Genomic DNA, 27,946 nt, shown 5'->3' with positions numbered 1-27,946 from the left:
GAAGGAAATGAATAGAAACTTTAGCATAATTTGAATACAGATCTTATGTGATTACATTTTGCCTAGATGCTCCACTCCCTTTAGAAAGCTGTTTGAAACCAAAGAAGACAAAAGTCAGAAGACAGAAGTCTTTCTTGCTGCACTACATGGCATGCGGTGCCCGACACTCAGTGCAGGGAAAAGCAGTGCACAGCCACCTCCCCCAACACTGGGGGCCCGCAACAGGCCCCCAAAACCAATCCCCACCAGCCTTTCAATGGCAGTTTACCTGCCACAGAAAGGCTGGCTTCGGCCAGCATCCTAATCTGCCTGCTAGGCACCACCACCATTTTACTGATGCTGACCGCTCTGCCAGGCAATTGTAACGATTGCCTGTGGCGGATCCGTGGCGGTCTTTGCGCCTGCCACAGTCACGGTCAGATTCCCCCGCCATCGTAATGTGGCTGGGGGAAAATTGCTTTCCGAGGGCGGAAAGCCAACCACTGCACTGTTGGCAGTGGCGGGCCTTCCGCCTTTGTAATGACCCCAATAGTTCCTTGGAAAATAACAACATAACAAAGTGGAAAGGGCAAGCTTAAAAGACTAGATAGAACAAGTAGAAAAAATATGGTAGGGGCTCAGCTTTGTAAGGTAGCAAAGCCAGCAGTCTTTTTTGTAATTTATTTTTATGCCATGTAAGTATAAATATGGTTGTCTTTTACACATTTAAACATGTCCTGTGCAAGTGCTGATTATTTTACAATGATTTACAATGTTTCATTGGTTAAATTAGAGTTAGTCACTGATGACATTGAATTGAATGCAATGTGGACTATTGATTGCAAGGTCATATGTAGGCTGGCTGCTGTCAAGGAGCTCATTATATACTTTTTAATTAGTTGCCAAATTGTCAATTACATCAACATTGAAGGCACACCAATGTGATAGTTACTTGGTAAAAGCCATTAAGGAAAAGCTGTGCATATCAAAATTAATGCAGTGAGAAAAAAGGCCTTAAGATATTTCAGCACTTTCCCTTATTTTGAAGGATATTTAACTATATTTAATGGATGATGTGACTCAACCTACTTTTCAAAGCCCTTGCATCTTACTGATACTCTGTTGGTATGCTTTAAAGTATGTATGGGTTAATATATGTGCACTAACCTCATTATAATATTTGTTCTTTTAATCTTTCCTCATGAAAGCTGACTCACAAATGTCCAGAAAAAGGTCTGTTTTAAGAAATGCATAATTGATGCTTATGCAAGGTTGTATTTTTATAAGGGTGCGTGGGATTCTGAAACATATCTGACCTATGTCTTTGTAAATTAATTCATAAGTGAGTCTAGTGAATGTCACCCTCCCATAGATCTTTCCTGAGAAAATGGTGTAATGTAATTACATTTTCCAAACTTTCTGCATAAGCCTATACATTAATCCCCATATATATCAAAGTTACAACAACAATGGTTCAGGGAAGTAATATGAACGAAAAAACAAAAAACAAAGAAATGATACTGTGACACAGTCACTCACTGCAAACAAAACAAAAAGAATAATAACGTACCCATAGCAATTATTTGTAAAATTCATTTGTTATTGAAAAGTATTCATGTAAAACATAAATACTACAAAAATTCAATATATAATTTGTGCTCACAAAGTTATGCAAAACATACAAACATAAAAATACAAATTACAGTGTAAACAAAAAGCAATGGTAGAGGGAAAGTGCAATACAAAAGTATGTCTGTCAAGTGACAGGAACAGAGTATAGTGTATGCTTCTTCCTAATTCACCAAATGAAGTCGTCAACAGCGTTTCAACTTTATTAGTTCATTAGGTCATCATCAGGACAAAAAACAAACGCTGAGAGCAATCATTAAAATCAGTTTGCAAAATCTTAATCAAGGAAAGAATGAAAAACCTCCAAATCAAACAAGTTTTATACGGTCCCAAAGTACTACAATTACATTGGTACAAAACTCAGGCTGGTCAAATGGCCAGCTCGTCATTCCAGAGAACTAAGAGGAAGCATACACTGTATGCTCTTCCTGACACTTGGCGGACTTATTTTTGCTATACTTTTTCCCTCTGACATTTTTTTAATTTACATTGTAATTTTTTTTTATGTTTGTATGTTTTGTGTAACTTTTTGAGTACCAATTGTTTACTGTATCTTTGTACTATTTTTGTTTTACATGAATACTTTGCAATAACTGATGTTTTTTCAAATAGTTGCTGCTGGTAGCTTATTATTCTTTTTGTTTTATTTGTATTGAGTCATGGTATCATTTCTTAGTTTTTACATTTAAATTATTTCCCTGAACCATTGTTGTTGTAACATTGTTTATTGGCCCCAGGTTCTGGGTACTAGGACTTCCCCTGTTTGTTGTAATCACATGTATCAGTGGCTTGCATCAGCCTTGCATCACACAGTGTGACACTAGGGCGAATCAAGCAGTAAGTCAAATTTATGAAATGACCCAAGAGAACAACTGTGTCATTTTTGGTCAATTGTGTGGAGCAAGTGCAAAGCTGAATTTGCCTGTGTCACGCAGCAAATAATGTATGCAATGTAGGCATTCCTGTATAAATTCTAACAAACATAACACAGTGGGATTTATGATCATTCCACATCATCACACATTGTCATGCAGTGTAATACAATGATAGAAATGCCTCAGAATGCTGCACATCGCCAATGCAGGAGTAGGAAATGATGTAGTGCCTTTGCTACAGACCAACTACATGCAAACCTTGCTCTCAGCCTACCCACCGAACCCTCCAACACCAATGACACTGCCCACAGACTCAGACGCTGGATCGAGGACTGCGCCAACACCCTCGCTCTGCTGAAGAAACGCCCCCACAGAGACACCAACAAGAGGGCCAGCTGGTTCACCCCAGAACTCCTTGCCTCCAAGCAAGCCTGCCGGACATTAGAGAAGGAATGGTACAGGGAACAAACTCCGGACAGCCACGCAGCACACAAGGACAACAACGCACACAAAATAGCAAGGATCTCTTCAACATCGTGAAGGAACTCTCCAACCCCAGCTCCAACAACAACGACATCCCGCCGTCGCAAGCCCTGTGTGACTCCCTCGCCACCTTCTTCCACCGCAATATAATTGTATATATATATAGTCCGTTCATATATAAATGTATATATATATATATATATATATATTATCTACTGGCGGTCGCCAGTAGATAGTTATAGTTAGGACCTATATTCCATAGGAAATCCACAACATTCTATTCCCAATAAGTCTAGCGCCGGTTGACGAATCTTCTCAAAATTTTCCAAACTTTTGGCCAGCTCCACACCGCTCCTACCCTGAAAGTTTCGTGGTGATACATCAAGCAGGGGCCGAGAAAAAAGGGGGGTCCCAAAACACGTTTTCCCCATGCAATTTCCTATAGGATCTGTTGTCGCAGCAACAGCCCGAACCGCTGAACGGAATTACACCAAATTTGGCAAAGAGGTAGTCCTCAGTTCAGACTCGTGCCTTTTGCATAAATGGTGTGAATTCGTTCAGTAGTTCCTGAGAAAATTGATGAGTTAAAAGTACATATATATCTATGGCCAGGGAGGATCCGCGCACCCTACCCGCACCGTAAGCGCACCCTCCCCGAACCGAGCGCGCACCCTCCCGATCGCGCACTGAATGCTAATTGGCTGTCGAGTGTCTGTCTACCTTCGAAACAAGGAACTGTTGGCGGCCATTTTCTGCCTCTGTAGAAGCGTGGCTGAAGAAGCAAGGGGAGTAAGTGTGTAAAACATATAAAGGGGGCAGAGTGGAAATACTCTGACCCTCTAGAGGTGCTTAAGGGGTCCCAGAAGGACCCCCTGGGGACCCCTTTTTTTTATTTTTTAAACGGTGAAATGCGCGCAGGGTACGCACATCCTATCGCGTTGGGTGCACGGATTCTCTCGCGTTGGGTGTGCGGATCCAAGGAATTTTTTTTTTAAATTGTTGGGAGATAAAGATCATGCTTAAGTGTTTTGTTCTTGAGTGGCTCTAAAAAGAGCCGTTGTGTTCATTGAGAGTTTTTGGTACTTATAAGTAAGTACCTATACAGAGTCTAAAGCTGTTGAGGAAGACTCTGTTTCCTTCATCAGTAAAGTGTACTCCATCTCTCCTATACATCTCTTGCATGTGAAAGCGCAGATTGTTATTGTAAATGGACTCCATTCTATAGTCTCGGAGAAAAGCAGAAACAGATTTATTCTCATGTTTCCTAGATTTCTCAATCTGTGGACACAAATGATCGGACCAGTTCCATTTCTGCCTTTGGCATATGTTAGAATACACAAAGGCAGTTTTGGGGAAAAGTGAAATCAGTTCTGCAAAGGTGTCCTTCATAAGCATTTCCAGACCTACCCCAGTCAAAGTGCCTAGGTCATTGCCACCACAGTGCACTATTATGAGGTCAGGGTGTTGGATTTGCATGAAGGATTTCACCAATGGCATCAATTGGTGCCACTTTAACCCTCCCTGTCCAATCCATTTAATGTCTACATTTGGCAAACCTAGGTCTTTGTGAATGCCTTTGTTTTCTGCATACCTTTGGCTCCAGAAAATATAGCTGTGTCCCACAATCCACACTCTAAGCATCTTGAAAGGAGGTCTGGATGCACTCAGATGGTCTCTGTAAATGAAATGGCAGTTTGGAAAGTAAGATGTTTCTAAAATGGTGGCTAAGATGCAATTTTTAAAAAAGACAAGAAATCATTGGTTGTTTGACAACCTTCTACACTGAAAGGTAGGGTGTATATTTCTGTTTTTTAAACGCCTGATTCTTATTGGTTAACAAAAACTGATTGTAAGGAACATTATATATGATAAGTTGATATGTTGAAAAGTCAAGCACACTTACTGTCTTGATTAGCAACATTGTGTGCTGAACTTGTGACCTGTGTGCTCAGTACTGTGTTCCATGACCTGTTTCTATGGTAACGGGCAGAAGGCAGATTGGGGGAAGGGTTCAAATGTATGTCATTTGGAAAGGGTTGAAATGTTTAACCAATAGAAATGTGTGTTTGCTTTTGAATTTATGTGGGAAGGAATGTGATTTGATGTTTACATGTATATGTGTGGAAAATGAGAGGGAAACTTTACCATTCTTTGGTTCTGCTGACAGGTGCACAGTGCAGAGATTCTGTATAAGAAAATCTGGTGTGTGACTGATATCTGGTGTGTGACTGATATACTTCTTACTCTACAAAACAACTTGAAAGGTGAGTTATTTAATTGTGAGGGGATGTATGTAGACTATTTTGATTTAATCAGACTAATGTATTTCTCCTGCTAAAGTGTAGGGAGTACTTTTTTTCTCTACAATCTTATTGACAGTGTGTGTGCATGTAGAAACCCTTCTGTGATAAGCATTTATATTTTTCATGTGTTTGTAGACAGATAACTGTGCTGTTTTTATATTTTGGTAGAATTAGAAACCAGTCATTGTTTATGAATTTGTGAAATGAGTTATGTTCCTACACTAAAATGTAGTACTCCTTCTAGATGAAGAAATGTGTTTTGGTATAGTGCAAGGGATAGTGTTGCTTGTCTAGAATCACACAGTAAGTCTGTCTAGAATTACACTGTGAGTTTCTGTGCTTTTGGAAAACACTGTGATAGAAGCATTTGGTAACATCATGTATTTTCTGACAGATAACTCTTTTAAAACCTGTCTTGTTGTCAAGTTTTAGTAGCATTAGAAGCCAGCCTTTGCTTATGCATTGATAAACTGAGTCTTGCTTTGACACTAATGTGTTGTACTTTAATATGTAGATTGTGTGTCGTCTCCTTATCCCTTGCACAGTAGTGAATGAGTTTTGGTAAACTCCTAGGGATAGTGGTGCTTGTCTAGAAACACACTGTGAGTGTGAGTGCATTTGCGAACCACTGTAAGAGAAGCATTTGGTAACATCATGTATTTTCTGACAGATAACTCTTTTAAAACCTGTCATGTTGTCAAGTTTTAGTAGCATTAAAAGCAAGTCTTTGCTTATGCGTTGATTAAATGAGTTAGGCTTTGACACAAAAGTGCAGTCCTGAAATATGTAGATTGTGTGCAGTTCCCTTACCACTTGCACAGTAGTGAATGAGTTTTGGTAAACTCCTAGGGATAGTGGTTGTTGTCTAGAATCACACTGTGAGTCTGTGTGCATTTAGGAACCACTATGAGAGAAGCATTTGGCAACATCGTGTATTTGCTGACAGATAACTGTTTTAAAACATGTCATGTTGTCAGGTTTTAGTAGCATTAGAAGCCAGTCTTTGCTTATGCATTGATAAAATGAGTCATGCTTTGACACTAATGTGCTGTACTTTAATATGTAGATTGTGTGTAGTCTCCTTACCCCTTGCACAGTAGTGAATGAGTTTTGGTAGACTCCTAGGGATAGTGTTGCTTGTCTAGAATCACACTGTGAGTCTGTGTGCATTTGGGAACCACTGTGAGAGAAGCATTTGGTAACATCATGTATTTTCTGATAGATAACTCTTTTAAAACCTGTCTTGTTGTCAAGTTTTAGTAGCATTAGAAGGCAGTTTTTGCTTATGCTTTGATTAAATGAGTCAGGATTTGACACAAAAGTGCAGTCCTGAAATGTGTAGATTGTGTGCAGTTCCCTTACCACTTCCACTGTAGGGAATGAGTTTTGGTAAACTCCTAGGGATAGTGGTGCTTGTCTAGAATCACACTGTGAGTGTGTGTGCATTTGCGAACCACTGTAAGAGAAGCATTTGGTAACATCATTTATTTTCTGACAGATAACTCTTTTAAAACCTGTCATGTTGTCAAGTTTTAGTAGCATTAGAAGCCAGTCTTTGCTTATGCGTTGATTAAATGAGTTAGGCTTTGACACAAAAGTGCAGTCCTGAAATATGTAGATTGTGGGCAGTTCCTTTACCACTTGCACAGTAGTGAATGAGTTTTGGTAAACTCCTAGGGATAGTGGTTGTTGTCTAGAATCACACTGCGAGTCTGTGTGCATTTGGGAACCACTGCGAGAGAAGCATTTGGTAACATCGTGTATTTGCTGACAGATAACTGTTTTAAAACCTGTCATGTTATCAAGTTTTAGTAGCATTAGAAGCCAGTCTTTGCTTATGCATTGATAAAATGAGTCATGCCTTGACACTAACGTGCTGTACTTTAATATGTAGATTGTGCGTAGTCTCCTTACCCCTTGCACAGTAGTGAATGAGTTTTGGTAAGCTGCTAGGGATAGTGTTGCTTGTCTAGAATCACACTGTGAGTCTGTGTGCATTTGGGAACCACTGTGAGAGAAGCATTTGGTAACATTGTGTATTTGCTGACAGATAACTCTTTTAAAACATGCCTTGTTGTCAAGTTTTAGTAGCATTAGAAGCCAGTCTTTGCTTATGCGTGATTAAATAAGTTAGGCTTTGACACAAAAGTGCAGTCCTGAAATATGTAGATTGTGTGCAGTTCCTTTACCACTTGCACAGTAGTGAATGAGTTTTGGTAAACTCCTAGGGATAGTGGTTGTTGTCTAGAATCACACTGTGAGTCTGTGTGCATTTGGGAACCACTGTGAGAGAAGCATTTGGTAACATCGTGTATTTGCTGACAGATAACTGTTTTAAAACCTGTCATGTTATCAATTTTTAGTAGCATTAGAAGCCAGTCTTTGCTTATGCATTGATAAAATGAGTCATGCTTTGACACTAACGTGCTGTACTTTAATATGTAGATTGTGTGCAGTTCCCTTACCCCTTGCAAAGTAGTGAATGAGTTTGGTAAGCTTCTAGGGATAGTGTTGCTTGTCTAGAATCACACTATCAGTCTGTGTGCATTTGGGAACCGCTGTGAGAGAAGTATTTGGTAACATCGTGTATTTGCTGACAGATAACTGTTTTAAAACCTGTCTTGTTGTCAAGTTTTAGTAGCATTAGAAGGACGTTTTTGCTTATGTTTTGATTATATGAGTCAGGGTTTGACACAAAAGTGCAGTCCTGAAATATGTAGATTGTGTGTAGTCTCCTTACCCCTTGCACAGTAGTGAATGAGTTTTGGTAAGCTGCTAGGGATAGTGTTGCTTGTCTAGAATCACACTGTGAGTCTGTGTGCATTTGGGAACCACTGTGAGAGAAGCATTTGGTAACATTGTGTATTTGCTGACAGATAACTGTTTTAAAACCTGTCTTGTTGTCAAGTTTTAGTAGCATTAGAAGGCAGGTTTTGCTTATGCTTTGATTAAATGAGTCAGGCTTTGACACAAAAGTGCAGTCCTAAAATGTGTATATTGTGTGCAGTTCCCTTACCACTTCCACTGTAGTGAATGAGTTTTGGTAAACTCCTAGGGATAGTGGTGCTTGTCTAGAATCACACTGAGTCTGTGTGCATTTGGGAACCACTGTGAGAGAAGCATTTGGTAACATCGTGTATTTTCTGACAGATAACTGTTTTAAAACCTGTCATGTTGTCAAGTTTTAGTAGCATTAGAAGCCAGTCTTTGGGTATGTGTTGATTAAATGAGTTAGGCTTTGACACAAAAGTGCAGTCCTGAAATATGTAGATTGTGTGCAGTTCCCTTACCACTTGCACAGTAGTGAATGAGCTTTGGTAAACTCCTAGGGATAGTGGTTGTTGTCTAGAATCACACTGTGAATCTGTGTGCATTTGGGAACCACTGTGAGAGAAGCATTTGGTAACATCATGTATTTGCTGACAGATAACTGTTTTAAAACCTGTCATGTTGTCAAGTTTTACCATGTACTATTCTTTTCACTGCGCCAGAACTGAAAATGTAAACGTTTTACCCAGGCACTGTCCTAGCAGTAGTCTGATGATTTAGTCAGTTTCTAAGTACTTATGTTGTGAACCATACATTACCACAGAGACTGCTTCAAATGTCTATGCAGTATGCATGCAGTCTTCTAACACACTATACACTTGTCTTTCACACCTTCAATTCCCTAGTCAGTATCCATACACTTCCAGGAAACACCCTGTCACTCCCTTTGCACTCCTCTAGTGACCCATTCAGTACCAAGTAGGGGTGGGCGGAATTTGCAAAAATGACTTTCGCAAATTATCGCGAAAATGATAAAAATCTCCGCAAACATGCGGAAATATCGCGAAGATGCCGAATTTTTTTTCCCGCCCGTTCGTGGTATTTTCTGCGTGGTCGCGGCTCGCCAACTTACCCATGCGGTTGCTCACAGGCGTGGCCATCTTATTTTCACTCTTCTCGCGGTGCCTGATCGCGAGAAGAAAGACGTGATCGCGCGAATGGCTACCAACAATCCAACATCTCGTGGAGAACGCGACCGGATCGGGAAAACTTGTCGGCGAACGGGGGGGATTCAGGTAAGGCGATTGCGCGCGCGCAAGAATGTATTATTTTACAGCGCGAGCAAGAAACAAATTATCGCTAAGCTGCAGAATGCGGAAATTTTGACATTTTCGCGCACTCCGCGGAACGCGACAATGTCAAATTATCACAATTTCCGCGAGCGGAACGGAAATTTAGCCCAGGCCACGACCAAGTACTAATCCATTCACTGTGCCAAAAGCCAACCACTTATAAATTCACCCAGGCACTCTCCTTGCTGTACTCTAATCATTCAGTCAGTACCGAAGTACTCATGCAGTGAGCCAGGCCTTACCACATAGACTGCTTCAAACGCCTATTCACTATGCATGCAGTCCTCTAGCCACCTACACAGTTGTTTTTCACACCTTCCATTCCCTAGTCAGTATCCATACACTTCCAGGAAACATCCTGTGCACTCCTCTAGTGACCCATTCAGCACCATGTACTAATCCATTCACTGAGCCAAAACCCAAACACTTATAAATTCACCAAGATACTATCTTTGCAGTACTCTAATCATTCAGTCAGTACCCAAGTAGTCATGCAGTGAGCCAGGCCTTAGCACATGGACTGCTTTAAATGCCTATCCAGTATGCATGCAGTCCTCTAACCACCTACACAGTTGTCTTTCACACCTTCAATTCCCCAGTTAGTATTCATACACTTCTAGCAAAAACCCTGTTACTCACCCAGTGTGTCTCCTTATAGTACTGTAATCATTCAGTCAGTTAGCATGTAGTCTTTTAGTGAGGTAGGCTTTAGGGCATGAACTGCTTCAAAGTAGTATGCACTATGCATGTAGTGTTTTAACCATCGTCACACTTGTGGTTCAGGGCTATAGTTTCTTAGTCAGTTTTTATATAAAATGTGTTTGTACAGTAATGGAATAGTATAAATTTGAAAGTTATTAATATACATTTATTTGTGATTCTTTTTTACAGAGACTGTTTTTCAACGTTAAAATAGAGAAATCATGGCAGAAAAAAAAAGAAAAAGAAAAGAACAGAGACAGGAGGATTATTTGAAGAAACATCAACCACAAGTATTGAATGTACAAGATAATGTGGCTAAAAGGAAAAAATCTTCTGGTAAGATCACGAAGCAATTTATTAAAAATGTTTGTAGGAGCAAACAGAATGTAGATTATGTTGGAACTACTGAGAATTCTTCAAGTAAGAAAATAATTCAAAATAAGAGGAAAAGTAAAAAAGCAAATGGTCAGTCAAAGGAGATAAAGTATGGTAAAAGAAGGCAATACCAGTATAAGGAATTACGCAAAAAAATATTTTACAAGAGAGTAGTGCATAATTTGCTGAAAGATGTGAAGAAATATAAAAAAAGAGCTTTATTTTATAAAAAGAAGAAGCATATTGAAAACATTGTGGAAAAGGCTTTTGAAGTAAAAAGGAAACTGTTTATTTTAGTGTTAAACAGAATTCGATCACTAGATAAACCAATCCATGTAATGAAGGCCAAAAGTAGGATGAAAAGAGTTATTAAAAAAAAAAAAGAATTGTGATTTTTTTGGGGAGAATGGAAACACAGTTCCAGTTCAGAGCCTTTTTTTAATCCGTTCCCTGCTCATGACGGAACCACTCCATCATGAGCCACGGGCGCCGTGTGCTCATGACGGAGTGGTTCCGTCATGCTGCGGCCGTTGGCGGCCGCTCCGCCCACGCGGCACTGATTCCCCACCTGTGCGGGCGATCAATGCAAGTGGGCGGAGTCGTGACGGAACCACTCCGTCATGAGCACAGCGCGCCCGTGGCTCATGACGGTGTTGTTCCGTCACGAGCATGGCGGCGCCGCGCTGACACCGAACCCCTCCAGCGCCGCGGCGGAATTCGTACCGCGGCGAAGGGGTTAACGAAGAGAGTTATTCACTGAGCGAAAAAATATTGTATGCAGTTGACACCAGTGTTAGAGATTATGAGGTTAGCGATGGTTGTCCAATTGAGAAAGAGAAAATGGTTGAAAGAAATGCAGAAGAAGTGATAGCTGATGAAGTTTTAGGGAGATGTGCTAAAAACCCTGTGTACACTTGGGATTGCAGTAGTGTTTGCAGTGTACGACAGGAATCTATTGAAAAATGATGTCGTTTTTTACGAGCCTATACTAAAAAAAGTATAGAAACAAAAGATTAAGCTTTCGCAAGGACTAGACCCTTGCAGAGTGAGAAAACATACTGGTTTGCAAGGTCATTCTCTGGCTTGTCTTTCTAGGAAAGTTTGTCAAAGTGTTTTTCACCATTTCAGAATGCTGGCAGTACATCATACTCAAATGCGGAAGTTAGTGAGAAGGTTGTATTATGCAAAAAGTCCAGCACTAAAGTTAAGTGAGTTGAACAGTGCTCTTTTGCGTGGGTCAGTATCAGATGTGAAGCAGGTCTGTGATGATATTGAGTTTTGTTACTTTGGTCCTCAGCAAGAGAGTGAAGAAACTGACACATTAGTAGAACAAAATGTTGAAGACAATGTACAACCCGTAATTACAGAAAAATTTGAGGATGACATCACAAAGTTTAAGGTAATTTCAGGTGAAAGACCAAATGTTTCTTGTATTTGTTGTCGGCAAAGTCACTCTAAAAATCAGACTAGAGGTGTCAATCTGTATTTAAAAAGTGAAATAGAAGATAATGATAAGTGGATGGAATTTGCAACTTATTTGCTGGTAGAGGATTGTTTTGATTTGGGATGTGAGCAGCGTATTTGCAAATATTGTTATAACAAATCAGATGAGAATAAAATGCCTGCTAGAGCTGTTCATAATAATCTAGAGTTGGTTGCTATTCCTCCAGAGCTGATAGATTTAAATACGTATGAGTCTATTCTCATACAATGTGTTCACCTGTTTCAGGCTATTGTTCGTATGGAGCCCAAAACAGGTAAATTACCTCCATCAAGTTGCAAAGAGGATTGAAAGGAAGAGTTGTGTATTTACCATTAGATTTAAGGAAAAAAATTGAAACTATTGGTGTAGACCATGCAGAAAATGAGCCACTAGTCATTCTAGTTAACGGTGTTCCTACTAAGAATAAGAAAATTTGGTTACAGTTAGTGGATGTTAGAAAAGTACAAAAAGCATCATTGTATCTGTTAACAAATAATGAGTACTATAGAAATGTGTTTGTAGGAGAAGAAGAAATAGATTTAGCAGAAGATACTGAAACCTTAAGTGGACAAATAGAAAAAGTGGACATGTCCAGATGTGAAGAAATCTATGAACATTACAGTGTACATCCACTTCATTCCAAAGAGGTGATGGGGAATACAATTGAGTTGTTTCAAATGAAAAAAGCAACAGGAAGTCGCATGAGTGTATGGGAAGAGAGCTTGGAAGCTTGTTGTTTCCCGCAATTGTTTCCAACAGGAAAAGGTGGACGACATGATGAACGTCCTGTGCAGATTCCTGCATCTGAATATCGTACAACAAGATTATATGCAGAAGATCCAAGATTTCGACAATGTATCCCTTATATGTTTCATCTTCTGCTTGAAAGTGACTTGTCTGGACTTTCATATGCAGTAAATCACATTTTAAAAACTTGAAAGCATCTTCAAAATGTAACTGCAAAGGATTTTATGGATAAAGTGCATCAGAGAGATGATCATTTAGAATCTCAGTTGATTAATCTCATGGCATGTCAGCGTGGGACTAATGAATATTGGTACCGTCGACATGGAGAACTGAAATGTATGCTACGGAACTTGGGAACTCCTACATGGTTCGTTACACTAAGCTGTGCTGAGTATGCTTGGGATGATTTACTTGAATTTCTTTGAGAGGCAAATTCCAATACAAAAAATATTGAATACAAGACACCTGGAGAATTGTGCTCTTTTGATCCTGTCAATGTATGAAGGATATTTCAATCATAGATTTGAAGCTATGATGTCTTTCATCTGCAATAAAAAGAATCCTCCTCTTGGAGAAGTTGTGGATTTCTTTTGGGGAAAGGAGTATCAAGCAAGAGGTGCTCCTCACATACATATGTTGTTATGGGTCAAGGACGCCCCCAAATTTGGAACAGATTCAGATGAAACTGTTTTGTCTTTCATTGAAGATTATGCTACATGTGCTCTTCCAAATAGCAGAGAAGACAAAAACTTAAAACAACAAGTCTTACGATTTCAAAGCCACAGGTGTGGAAAATACTGTCGACTAAAGTACAAGTCAAAGGATAAGTTCTATACCAAATGTCGTTTTGGATTTCCACGTCCTGTATTATCCAAAGGAAGAGTGAACAGTTTTATGTCAGCTATGCGACATACCATCACAAGAAAGTCTCCGAAAAACACCTACAACTTAAGAAGAAGCGAAGAATCAAAATACATAAATGACTACAGTCCAGTTATTTTAGCCATGTGGAACGCTAACATGGATATTCAGTATGTTGCGGACAATTCCATTGCTGTTGCTCGATATATAACGTCTTACATTACTAAATCAGAAAAGACTGAATGGAAAGAAATGTGGGAAGAGATTTCTCACGAGAAGACTCTAAGTAAGAAATTATACAGTTTCAGTTTGAAGATGTTATCGCATCGTGAAATTGGAGCATATGAATGTTCAGATCGGTTATCATCTGCAAGTCTATATTCCAAAAGTAGAAGAATCCTTTGGGTGAGTCTAGGTCTTGCAGGAATGCGAAATCGGGTACTGAAATCTGTTCAAGAGATTGAATATTTAGCAGAAAATGACCCAGAAAGTACAGATAGTTTGAAAACGAATATGTTGGACACATACTATCCAAATAGAAGTCATCATCTTGAGAACATGTGTCTCTATGAAGTGCTGCAAAACTACACTTTTAAACGGAATACTACAGAGAACATCAACAATGGAAAATATGGAGTGATTGGTTCCGAAGGATGTCTGGTGAAACAAAGGAAAGGAAATTTAATTAATCACAGGAAACTGAGTTGCGACACTGCTGACAAAAGGGAATTTTACTATTTAGCCCTTTTGCAAATGTTCAAAACATGGCATTCAGAACTGGAATTACTTGGAGATTTGCCCAGCTATGAAGATTCATTTAATGCTTCTAAAGATAGCATTCAATGCAGTGCTTTCGCAAATTATGTCAAAATGTTGAATGATGAAATTGATCAAGAAGCTATAATTGAGTCAAGATCCACTAGGACAACCAATTGTTGAAAATGAAGCAGCGATTGCAATGAATGAGGTGGAAACGGCAATGTATCAAGCACAAGAAGATGCAATACAGTTAGGGAACTTGGAAGAGCAACTAAATGTTGAACAGAAACAAATATATCAGCAAGTGAAAGAGCAGATTGACCATGGATTACTTCATGAAAAGAGAGGGTGCTCATGTACATCATTTCAACCTATCCGAATGTATGTGAGTGGTCAAGCTGGAACAGGGAAAAGATTTTTAATTAAAGTAATTACAAGTTACCTGCAGAAAACAACTGATTCACATTTGTCTTGTGTTGTAACTGCTCCAACTGGGTTGGCAGCACATAACATTAAAGGAATTACTTTACATCGTTTACTAATGCTGCCAGTAGAGCATGAGAACAAATTGGAATACCACAAGCTATCTGGAGAAGCTTGTTGTGAAGTTTCAAGAGTCCTGAAGAAAATGAAACTTCTCATTATTGATGAGGTGAGCATGGTCTCAAACTTGATGCTTGCCTTTGTGCATTTAAGAATGCAGCAAATTCTTAAAACAGAGTATGACGTGTTATTTGGAGGAAAACACGTCATAGTTTTTGGAGATCTACGGCAACTGACTCCGGTAAAAGGACAACCGGTATTTAAAACACTTGCCCATGAAGATACCAGAAAGTCTCTTGGCAGTGTTGGGAATGTGAACATTTGGAGTAATTTTGAATACAAAGAACTGACAACAAATATGCGACAGGCAAATGATGCTGAATATGGAAGTATTCTTCAAGATATTAGAATTGGAATTCTTTCAAAACAAGGGAAAGAAGCTTTGGAGAGTCGATTACTTTGCAATGACTTTCCAAATGAAAATGCAGTTCCTGCAAAAGTGTACATGGAAATTGCTAAAAATAAGTCAGTGATTTGCTTAATGCCAACACTGCGCGAGTGTTCAATATTCAACGAAGAATTATTGAAACTGGAAAATGAAGAAATTGTAAAAATGGAAGCCATCGATAAAATACTGCATGAAGGAATCACTATTATTTTGACAGGAAAGTTGAGATCAAAATTGGATTGTTTAGAAAAAAAAATATCTAAAACTGCTGATTTAGAAAAGACACTATATGTGTGTGTAAACTGTCGGGTAATTTTAAGGCGTAATTTGGATGTAGAGAAAGGTTTAGTTAATGGTGCAATGGGCAAAGTAGTGGATTTTGTGAATTATCAGAAAAAAGAAGGAATTGAATTTTTAGAAAATTAAATTTGATCAGATTGATGAAGTTAAAGAAATTGGTTGTTGTTCGGTTCGTTTTTTGCTTGTTAAAGATGTATATGTCCGTAGGAAACAATTTCCATTTTCTCTGGCATATGCAGTGACTATTCATAAATCTCAAGGATTAAGTGTAGCCAGTGCATTGGTGAACATTGGATCTACCGTATTTAAAAAGGGTATGGCATATGTTGCTTTGTCACGAGTCAAAACATTATCTGGTTTGTTTTTGATTGATTTTGATGAGACAAAGGTTACTGCAGATGCAAACTGTGTAAAAGAGTATAATAGGTTAAGAAGGGTGTATGCTCCAAATTTAGGTCAATATCCTGTATTTGAAAAGCGTGTGGTTGGTCGAAAAAGAAGGTTAGAGAATATCTGTTCTGAAGGTGTCAAGAAGGGAAAAGAACAAGATAATGTTGTGATTGCAGGTAAAAAGAAATTGGACACTGTTGGAGAGATTGTTTGTTATCAGTTTGAAAATAGTTCTGGTGTCAACTGCTATGCTAATGTAGTGGTCAATGTTGTCTTTGATCTTGAAGGTTTGCAAGAACAAATTATGCAGAATCGGCAAAAAGATTTTGTTCTCTGTTGCATTCTGTTTATGAAAATTGACAACAGATAGAAGTAAAATACAATCTGTTTCAGATGTTCGTAGTCTTTTGGATGTGTGTTTTGGTTCTACACAATTTACACAAAATATCCAACAAGATGCTCAGGAATTTTTAATGTATATGCTTACCATTTTTGAAAATGAAGGTGTAGAAATAGAAAATATTTTTGGCCTTTCTTACAAATGGGAACATTATTGTGAAAATTGCATATATACGTGTGGCACCAATGTAGACACTGAGAGATTTCTGTATTTAACATTACCAGACTGTAAATCAGTGTCTTTCAATAAATTAGTTAAATGTGCAATTCAAAACATGGAGTGTAGCCAATGTAAATCAGAAATGTTATCCACATTATTCTTAACAAAATATGGAAAATACATAATTTTAATGATGCAACGTTGTACAGCTGACGGAAGAAAATTGGATACTTTAATAAAGCAATTTGTAGCAGCACAACTATCAATATCAGGAAGGACTTTTGTAGCAATTGCAATAATTTTCCATGATGGTCCTTCCACAACATCTGGACATTACACTGCCTATCTAAAATGTGACAAAGGCTGGACACTTTGTAATGATGCCCAGTTGGTTTTCAAACAATGTTTGACAAGTGAATTATCAAATTCCTACCTAATATTTTTAAAGCCAAAGTTTTAGGAAGATAATTCACTCACTGAGGATTTTATTATTATAATTTAATAGGACTTCCATTGAACAATTTACATAAAGAAGGAGTGCAAAAATACCATTTGGCCTCAAGGAAAGGTATATTTTTGAATTATGGACTTTTTGGTGGTCATTGATTCGGTGATTATTTTAATGCGGCAATATTTACAGTTTTTATATGTTAAAGTTATGAAATTTTGTAAGCTGTAAGCATTTCATATATGTGTGATTTGTATTTTCTGGTATTTTACTGAGAATAGTATGTTGTTTTTTTTTTAACAATCTTTCTGATTGTTTTTTTTTTGCCCGCTGTTAAGTGATGAGTACGAATGAAATCACTATTTCTAGTGAAATTCAATATATTCTGAGAACAGCTAAAAAGGCAAACAAATTACTTTGTGGAAATTATGTTGTGTTTTGAAAAATGTATTATTGCATGTTATAATTTTTTTTTCTTTTCTTTCATAGATCCAAATTTTAAAATAAGCAATTTATATGAATTTAGATTGCATTTTTTATTCCTATTATTGTGAAGGTAAGTTTAACTAAGTCTCAATATGCATAATGAGGAGTTCTGCAAGAAGCTACAAAGTTGAAACACGTTTCTAAAAACACTCTGTTTATACCTATGTAGTTTTGAAATCTGACCATAATCAGATATCATGTGACCTGCAAAAAAAGAGATTTGTGGGGTTCATAATATTTCCCATTGTACCTATTGAAGGACCGCAATCATTTCAATCATTCTTCTTTGAACATCTTTGCAGACAAAACTCTGTGCTTACCTTCTATCATTCGCAAGGAATTTTAAAATCGGAAATATGTCACTTTTTGTAACATAGTTATTGTGCAAGACACTCTTTTATATTTACAAAGAGAGGAAAAGGCACTGTGTGTACTTTTTCTACTCCATGTAAATACAACCTCATCATACACACCACTTTGTGTTGAAAGGGTGTTCTATAAGTGTTGTTGTGCATGATTGCACTGACTACTCATAGAACAAGATACATCTCTAGATTTATCAGAAATCATAAATCTCGATATGTATGTTAATGCTGCACCATTCTAAAATTGGTGTAGGAAAGCACAATAAGGAGAATTATTTGTATTTCTCCACATTTTTATATCTTCAATGCATGCTAAAATGTTCAGCATACATTGAAGGAGAAAAATGCATTTTCTCATTGTTTTTGTGCAGGAAGGTGTGTCTTCCTGCAGAAAAACAAACAGCACATGACACAGATATCCTTGCACTATGGTGCAAGGGTGCCTGTGTCACCACATGGCTGCAGTTTAAGCAGCCGTATAGAGAAAAGCATAGATTTGCAACATATTTATGTACATATGTTGCATCCCTGTGCTTCGGAAGTACTACAGCACACTGTAGTTAAAGAGGTTACTGTGTGATGCTGCAGCACTTCCTCATAGTTCTGCACTTATACATTCACCATACGCTACTTATGCATTCATTCACTCAATTACATACTACACATACATCCATCTAAACTTTCACACACTAACAAAGAAATTTAGCTCTTTTTTTAAACCAGGAAAGAAAGTTAGTTCTTACAAGAACTTTTTTTTTTCTTCTTTCTTCTTTTATATATTTTTTTTGGTTTTTCTGACAATTTTGTGATTTTTGGGGTTTTTCTGGAAAAAAAAGAACAGAAAACAAAACAGGAGGAACCAAACAATGAACTTCAGGGAACAAAGAAAAAAAAAAAAAAACAACTAGCAAATGTGACTTTCTTGCCGGTGGCAGATCAGATCGATCGACTGCTCACCGTAGCACAAAGTCGCATTGCACTTAGTGCAGAGCACTTTTAAATATTGAAATTGAGGACGGATGTCCAAGTTTTGGGCTGATGGATGCACTCTTGAAGTGCTCGGCTGCGATGAGGTGGAAGGCGCAGGAGCAGAAGTGTTTCTCATCCGTCGGCACTCTTCTCGTGCATGATTGTTCGGATGAAGGGTCCTCAGGTGCTTCATCATACTTGCTGTGCAGCACAAGTATTTCTTGTTCGGATCCCCTCGCGACAGCACTCTTTTGCAAATCTTGCACGTGACCAAGGTGGCATTGGTCTTATTCGGCCCCTCGGGAAAAGTAAAAAATGTCCACACCACTGAAGAAAAACGTTCTTTGCGTGGTGCCTCCTCCAAAAATTCATCCTCAGATGAATGAGGAGATGCAGGTGATGCCTGCTGCCCTGAAGCCATTTTTAGTTGAAAAAAGTTAGAGCTAAGTGTAAACTTTGTCTAAAAAATCTTCTTCTCTGCAAAGAGATGCTCCTCCAAAGAAGGTCAAAGAATAATGATTGAATTGGGTGGGGTCTTTCAATAGTTAGAACAGGAAGTGTAATGAACCAATCAAATCTCTTTTTTTGCAGGTCACATGGGATCCGCGCACCCTGCGCTTATGCATCACGCACCCAGTGCGCATCCGCGAAATTGAATTAAAAAGAAATATAGGATTAGATGTAAAAATATATTACTTTTAAGACTAGTTTAGAATTTGTCTTCAATTAATATTCACATGAAATACATATATATATGTTTTTTAAAATGTTAAATATTTCACAGGATCCATGCATCTACCATGTCATAGACGCACATGATGCATCGCGGAAGCGTGTAAACGTCGCGTTACGTACATCGAACGTGTCGCATATAGGCTGGGAGTGGCGTACCAGTCGCATTGCGATCGCGCACTAAACACGTACCCAACTCGTACCATGCGCGGATGCTAACGCGTCGGGATTGAGAACGGTGCGCATAAGGTGCGCGGATCCAAAAACATGGAAAAAAAATATATAAAATAAAGTTTTGACCATATAGTTAAAAAAATATTTTGAAAAATATAAAAAAATATGTTTGAAAAAACCATTAAATTCAAATAATATTTTTTAATTTTTAAAAGAGTTAATTGAAAAAATAAGTTTAAAAAATGGTGATAAAAAAGTATTTTAAATAAAACATAATTAATGAAATTGACACACTGAATTTGAAAAATATAGAAATCCAATCAAAATCATTAAACATGATATCTTTAGAGATAAGTTATAGATAGGAATTAGCATTTAAAAAACCTTTGAAATTCACTGAAAAAACCATAGGTTTCATGCACGTTATAGTTAGGAATTGGCATTTAAAAAACCTTTGAAATTCACTGAAAAAACCATAGGTTTCAGGGGCGTTATAGTTAGCTGGACATTTCCCTCGTACAAAACCCTAGAAATTCCCCTGTTATAGTTAGTTCAGCTAACTATAACTCGCGCCCCCGCAATGCACTGCTGATGACGTCACATATTACATCACTCATGACATGGTCAGTGACATCACTGATGACATCACTGATGACATCACTGATGACATCACTGATGACGTCATCCATGTGATAAATTAGTGCATCTTCTCACACCCTAATATAACCTTTGATACACCGACTCAAAATTTCAGACGGCCATTTTGAAAACCATAGATACTCCAATACCAATAACTACATACCCACTCATTAACTCTTAGATCTACATACATCTCCACTCACTCACCTGTACAGTCACTCAAACTTACAGTCACGCCGTACAAGACTATCATATGCATTTATACACCTATATAGACACTCACACACCGCCAATCATCCATTGAGGTACTGGCACACCTAGTCAGTCGTGCAAATAATTAAACACAGTCCAATTTACTCACCTATACAGTTAAACAAACTCAAGTTCACTTACTCATAAAAATAGTACCACATTCTTACGCTCTTATACAATCATTGATACAAGCACACACTCATCCATACAGCCACTCTCACAATCACACACTCTCACATATACCCACTTATATACTCTTACACACATATATACTGCCTTTGACATATGTAGTTAGTCACTCATGTACCACTGAGATATACATTCAATCCCTAACACACCCATACATAGACTCACCCAACCATACAGTCCATCACAGATGCACTTTTAAAACCATGCACCCATAAAATCACCCATAGAATCACCAACTCACACATCTATGCATAGAGTCACACACACCCTACCCACACAAACACTCAGGCACCCATACAGATACTGAGACAACCAATCAATAACCCATATAGACACTCATATAGCTATTCACAAAACCATGCAGCCACTTATACACCAACACACAGACACATACAGACATTCACACAGTTTAGTCACTAGTCTGCAGTAAGATACATTTAATGACTCACTTATAGAGTCAGCTACGCACCTAGAAAATCATCCATTCACACACTTGTACACCCACTCATTCTTCAACAGACCTTTCCCTATATATATTAAACATATTAAAACTGTACAGAAACACATACTCACTGGATGATGTCATCAGTGATGTAATCAGTGATGTCATTTGAGATGTCATCAGTGATGTCATCAGTGATGTCACTGACCATGTCATGAGTGATGTAATATGTGACGTCATCACCAGTGCATTGCAGGTGCGTGAGTTATAGTTAGCTGAACTAACTATAACAGGGGAATTTCTAGGGTTTTGTACGAGGGAAATGTCCAGCTAACTATAAAGCCCATGAAACCTATGGTTTTTTCAGTGAATATATATATATATATATATCCACAATTGCTCGCTCCCAATTCGGTGGAGGCTCCGACACAGCTCGAGATCATCCGTGTGAATCAAACACCACCAAGCAAAGCTCCAGATGTTTCATTTCTCCACAGTTTTATTAAAGTTACCACGCACACGCGGTTCAGCAGTTATGCTTTTCTCAATGCAGATAAACAGTGTGGAGTGTTCAATTAGACAGCTTAAGTGCTCAGGGCATGGTTCTCTTTAGAAGACTTCCAGGGCCATAGAGAAAGGACTATCGTTGTCTGTATAAATACAAATTTACAAAACTTTAGTCTTTGTGTACATCAAATTGTCTGTATACCACACAAAATTTGTATAAAATGTTCTTGCATGCTGTTTGAAATACTCCAATTTTTTCTATAATAATGTTTATTCCGGCACGTAATGCACATAAAGTAATTGTTTTCACAGCCCTCCATGGATGTTTGGACTTTTATTAACAATTATTGCCCTTTCCACTTCAAACACACCTTGTAATGGCAAGCCCCTTGCTGGAACTTTCAGATGCTGTGTCAGTAGGTGATGGTACAGTGACCTACCCCTAAACTCATAGTAAAGTCCCGACTCATGCCTGCGGGTGCATCTTGTCATTCCAGCTGGGGCAGAGTCTGTGTCTGGTGACATGGATTCTAAAGTGCGAGTGTCCCGTTATGTGGCAGAATACCGCTCTCCTCTCTTCCCAATAGCAGCAACAAAATACAGATCAGCCCTCTGCACTGCCCAGCGTACTCACACTAGGTACCCCTGACCAGGTTATCACTGCTGGGGGGCCTCCACGGTGTGTGCCATCATAAAATCCTCCCACAACACCAGCATCCATGGGGCCCCTGAACGAGATGGCGTATCGGATTCCAGTGCCAGCAGCTTGGATACAATATGACAACAATTGCCTTCTCCCTATTCTGTGCTGGCTCCGACAAAGCTCAAGATCATCCGTGTGAATCCAACACCACCAAACAAGGCTCCAGGTGTCTCCTTTCTCCACAGTTTTATTAAAGTTACCACACAGACATGTTTCAGCAGTTTATGCCTTTCTCAATGTAGGTAAACAGCGCAGAGTGTTCAATTAGACAGCATATTTACATATATACATATACACTGTTGGTTGAAGATGCTGTACAAATGTGTAGTTTGAAAGACATTCTTATAAGGTGTAATTTATTAGGCTTCATTTCATGTTCTCTCTACAAAGGTATATTTGAATAATACTGCATAATTATGGATAGTTTGGTAATGATGCAGCACATCTGTGCTGTTTGGAAGATGATCATGCATGGTGTTAATAATTAGGTTTCATGATACCATATATTTTAAGACAGAATGGTGAAATAAGGTGCTGTTAATTAGGCTTTTTTCTGTAGTCTGAGCAAAGGTATAGTTGAATGATGCCACATAATTTTAGATACAAAGGTGAAGATGTACAATACAAGTGTGGTTGCAAAAATGCTCATAAAAGGTGATGTTAATTGGCCTTCTTTCTTAAGTCTGTTGAGATGTATAGTTTAATGATGTCGCATATTTCTAGATTGAATGGTCAAGATGTAGCTCAAAAGTAAACCACCACATATTACCTTTGCAGGCATGTTTTACTTATCTACTTAACTAGATAGTATGTAATGACTCTTCTATGTGTTCAGATTCTATTTATACAGTTTTATGTATGCTTAGTGAACTATTGAGAGGTGCCTGACCGATTACAGGACTGCAAAAGGTAGTGAATATGTGATTTTAAAACTACATGATTAATGATTGACTGATTCCATATTCTGCAATCACCCAGTTAGTATCCAAGCACTACCCATGCAGTCATGCAATGACGCAGGCAGTAACTCATGCACTGCTACAATCCCCTGGGCATGACCCATGCTGTCCAGACATTGCCCTGTCAATACCCATGAACTCCTCCAATCACCCAGCCAGTGCCATGTACTTATCCAATCACTCTGCCAAAAACCAAGCAGTTATAAAATCACCATGCACTGTCCTTGCACCACTCCAATCAAGTCACTATCCATGTACTCATGCAATGACCCAGGGACTAACACATGCACTGCTACAATCCCCTGAGCACTACTCATGCAGTCCAGCCATCTCCGTGTCACTACCCATGCACTCCTTCAATCACCCAGCCAGCACCATGTACTTATCCAATCACTCTGCCAAAACCCAAGCAGGTATAAAATCACCATGCACTGTCCTTGCATCACTCTAATCATCCAGTCACTATCCATGTACTCGTGCTTTGACCCAGGCACTAACTCATGCACTGCTACAATCCCCTGAGCACTACCCATGCAGTCCAGCCATCGCCCTGTCACTACCCATGCACTCCTCCAATCACCCAGCCAGCACCATGTAGCTATCCAATCACTCTGCCAAAACCAAAACACTTATACATTCACCATGCACTCTCCTTGCAGTACTCTAATCATCCTGTCAGTACGCATGTACTCATGCAATGACCCAGGCACTAACATATGCACAGCTACAATCCCCTGAGCACTCCCCATGCAGTCCAGCCATCTCCCTGTCACTGACTATGCAGCCCTCCAATCACCCAGTCACACCATGTACTTATCCAATCACTCTGCCATAATCCAAGCACTTATAAATTCACCATGCTCTCTCCTTGCAGTACTTTAATCATCCAGTCACTATCCATGTACTCATGCAATGACCCAGGCACTAACTCATGCACTGCTACAATCCCCTGAGCAATACCCCTGCAGTCCAGCCATCGCCCTGTCACTACCCATGCACTCTTCCAATTACCCAGCCAGCACCATGTACTTTCCAATCACTCTGCCAAAAGCCAAGCACTTATAAATTCACAATGCACTCTCCATGCAGTACTCTAATCATCCAGTCACTACCCATGTACTTATGCAATGGCCCAGGCACTAACACATGCAGTGGTACAATCACCTGTGCACTGCCCATGCAGTCTTCCAATCACACAGCCAGCACCATGTATTTATCAAATCACTCCGCCAACACCCAAGCACTTATAAATTCACTATGCACTCTCCTTGCAGTACTCTAATCATCCTGTCAGTACGCATGTACTCATGCAATGACCCAGGTACTAACATATGCACTGTTACAATTCTCTGAGCACTACCCATGCAGTCCAGCCATCTCCCTGTCACTGACTATGCACCCCTCCAATCACCCAGTCAGCACCATGTAGTTATCCAATCACTCTGCCAAAATCTGGGCACTTATAAATTCACCATGCTCAATCAATCAATCAATCAATCAATCAATCAATCACAGCATTTATATAGCGCACTACTCACCCGGAGGGTCTCAAGGCGCTCGGGGGGGGGGGGGGTCCGCTACTGCTCAAACAGCCAGGTCTTGAGCTGCTTCCTGAAGGCGAGGTGGTCCTGGGTCAGGCGGAGGTGGGACGGGAGGGAGTTCCAAGTCTTGGCGGCCAAGTAGGAGAAGGACCTTCCTCATATGGTGACTCTTCGGATCCGGGGGATGGCGGCGAGGGCGTGGCTGGTCGAACAAAGGTGGCGTGTGGGAGCGTAGAAGTTGAGGCGGCTGTTGAGGTATGCTGGTCCTTGGTTGTGCAACGCTTTGTGTGCGTGGGTCAGGAGACGGAAGGTGATTCTCTTGCTGACCGGGAGCCAGTGCAGGTCTCTCAGGTGTCCGGAGATGTGGCTGCGATGGGGGATGTCCAGAATGAGTCGGGCTGAGGCGTTCTGGATCCGCTGGAGTCTCTTCGGGAGTTTGGTGGTGGTTCCGGCGTAGAGGGAGTTGCCGTAGTCCAGACGGCTGGTGACGAGGGCCTGGGTGACCGTCTGCCTGGTCTCGGTGGGGATCCACTGGAAGATCTTTCGTAGCATGCGCAGGATGTTGAAGCAGGACGAGGATACGGCGTTGACTTGCCTGGTCATGGAGAGGGAGGAGTCCAGGACGAAGCCTAGGTTTCGTGCGTGGTCTGTTGGTTTGGGTGCGCTGCCCAAGGCGGGGGGCCACCAGGAGTCGTCCCAGGCAGTGGGTGAAGATCCTAGGATGAGGACTTCCGTCTTGTCCGAGTTCAGTTTCAGGCGGCTGCTCATCATCCACTTGGCTACTTCTGTCATCCCTTCGTGTAGGTTGGTTCTGGCGGTGGCGGGGTCGTTGGTGAGGGAGAGGGTCATCTGGGTGTCGTCGGCGTAGGAGATGATGTTGAGGTTGTGTTGGCGTGCGATGGCTGCGAGAGGGCTCATGTAGACGTTGAAGAGGGTTGGGCTGAGCGAGGAGCCTTGAGGAACGCCGCAGATGACTTCGGTGGCTTCTGATCTAAACGGGGGAGGCGGACTCTCTGTGTCCTACCGGCGAGGAATGAGGTGATCCATTCCAGTGCCTTCTCCTGGATTCCGACGTTGCTGAGGCGCTGTACTAGGGTGCGGTGGCAGACAGTGTCGAAGGCCGCGGAGAGGTCCAGGAGGATGAGGGCCGCTGTTTCTCTGTTGTCGAGCAGGGCTCGGATGTCGTCGGTGGCTGCGATCAGGGCGGTCTCTGTGCTGTGGTTGGCCCGGAAGCCAGACTGCGAGGGGTCGAGGGATCCGTTCATCTCGAGGAAGGCGGCCAGCTGCTTGTTGATGGTCTTCTCGATGACTTTAGCGGGAAACGGGAGCAGTGAGATGGGGCGAAAGTTCTTGAGGTCGGTGGGGTCGGCTGATGGCTTCTTTAGAAGAGCGCTGAGTTCGGCGTGCTTCCAGCTCTCCGGGAAGGTGGCGGTGTCGAGGGAGGTGTTGATGATGTCTCGCAGGTGGGGTGCGATGACAGCGTCGGCCTTGTTGAAGATGTGGTGGGGGCAGGGGTCGGTCGGGGATCCGGAGTGGATGGAGTTCATCGTGTGGATGGTGTCTTCGGTGCTGATCGGGGTCCAGGCGCGGAGGGTGGTGGTGGGTGGCGTTGGTGCGGTCGTGGGGAGCGTTGGTTGTGTGCTGAAGCTGTTGTGTATGTCAGCGATCTTGTTGTGGAAGTAGGAGGCGAGGGAGTTGCAGAGTTCTTGCGATGGTGTGATGTTGTTGTTCACGGCGTTGGGGTTGGAGAGCTCCTTCACGATGTTCAAGAGTTCCTTGCTGTTGTGTGCGTTGTTGTCCAGCCGCTCCTTGAATGCTGTTTTCTTGGTGGCGTGGATCAATTGATGGTGCTTTTGGGTGGCGAGCTTGAGGGTGGTCATGTTGTCAGGTGTTGGGTCTCTTCTCCAGGCTCTCTCGAGGGCTCGGCAGTTCTTCTTGGAGCTCTTGAGTTCGTCGGTGAACCATGGGGCCAGCTTGCTGCCGGGTCTGCTGGGCGGGTTCCTCAGTGGGGCGAGGTCGTCTGCGCAGTTGCTGATCCACTTCGTCAGGTTGTTTGCGGCCTGGCTGGGGTTCGATGAGCTGGCGGGAGGGTGCTGGTTCAGGGAGGCGGCGAGTTGGTCGGCCGTGATCTTGTTCCAGCTTCTTCGTGCGACCTGTCGCTGGTGGTGGTGGATCGTGGTCCTTCTGAAGCTGAAGTGGACGCAGCTGTGGTCCGTCCAGTGGAGTCCGGTGGCGTGGCTGAAGGCGATGTCTTTGCTGGATGAGAAGACGGCATTGAGGGTGTGTCCGGCGAGGTGGGTGGGGGTGGTCACCAGCTGCTTGAGTCCGAGGTTGGCGAGGTTGTCAAGCAGGGTGGTGGTGTTGCGGTCGTTGTTGTTCTCCAGGTGGCAGTTGAGGTCCATGAGGAGGATGTAGTCAGCGGAGGGGAGGGCGTGCGGGCTGATGAGGTCGGCGATGTCTTCGCTGAACTGTGCGCGTGGTCCCGGGGGTCTGTAGATGAGGGTGCCTCTAAGGGTGGTCTTGGGGTCGGTCTGGATCTGGAAGTGCAGGTGTTCGGCGGCTTTGAGGGTGTCGTCGGTGGTGGTCGTGATGCGGATGGTGTTCTTGTGGACTATGGCGATGCCGCCTCCGGTCTGGTTGGCGGTGCGATCCCTCCGGGTGATCTTGTATCCGTCCGGGATGGCGATAGCGATGTCTGGCGATGTCTGGCGCTGAGGAGGCGTTCATCCAGGTCTCCGTGAGGAAGGCGACGTCTGGGGATGTTGTGTCGATCAGGTTCCAGAGTTGGATGGCGTGTCTGTGGATGGATCGGGTGTTGAGAAGGATGCACTTCAGGTGGTTGCTGGTGGTGTTCTTCTTGGCAGGTGTGGGTGTGGTGCAGGTCCGGATGCAGGCGAACTTGCAGGCGTGGCAGCTGAAGGTTCCGTGAACCCGTCTCGTGGTGGCTCGGCAGCATCTAGGGGTGTGTCCGGTGTTGAGTGCG

Source organism: Triturus cristatus, chromosome 7 (assembly GCF_964204655.1).
Source record: "Triturus cristatus chromosome 7, aTriCri1.1, whole genome shotgun sequence".
Lineage (NCBI taxonomy): Eukaryota > Metazoa > Chordata > Amphibia > Caudata > Salamandridae > Triturus > Triturus cristatus.
Note: the sequence above shows the minus strand (reverse complement) of the source record.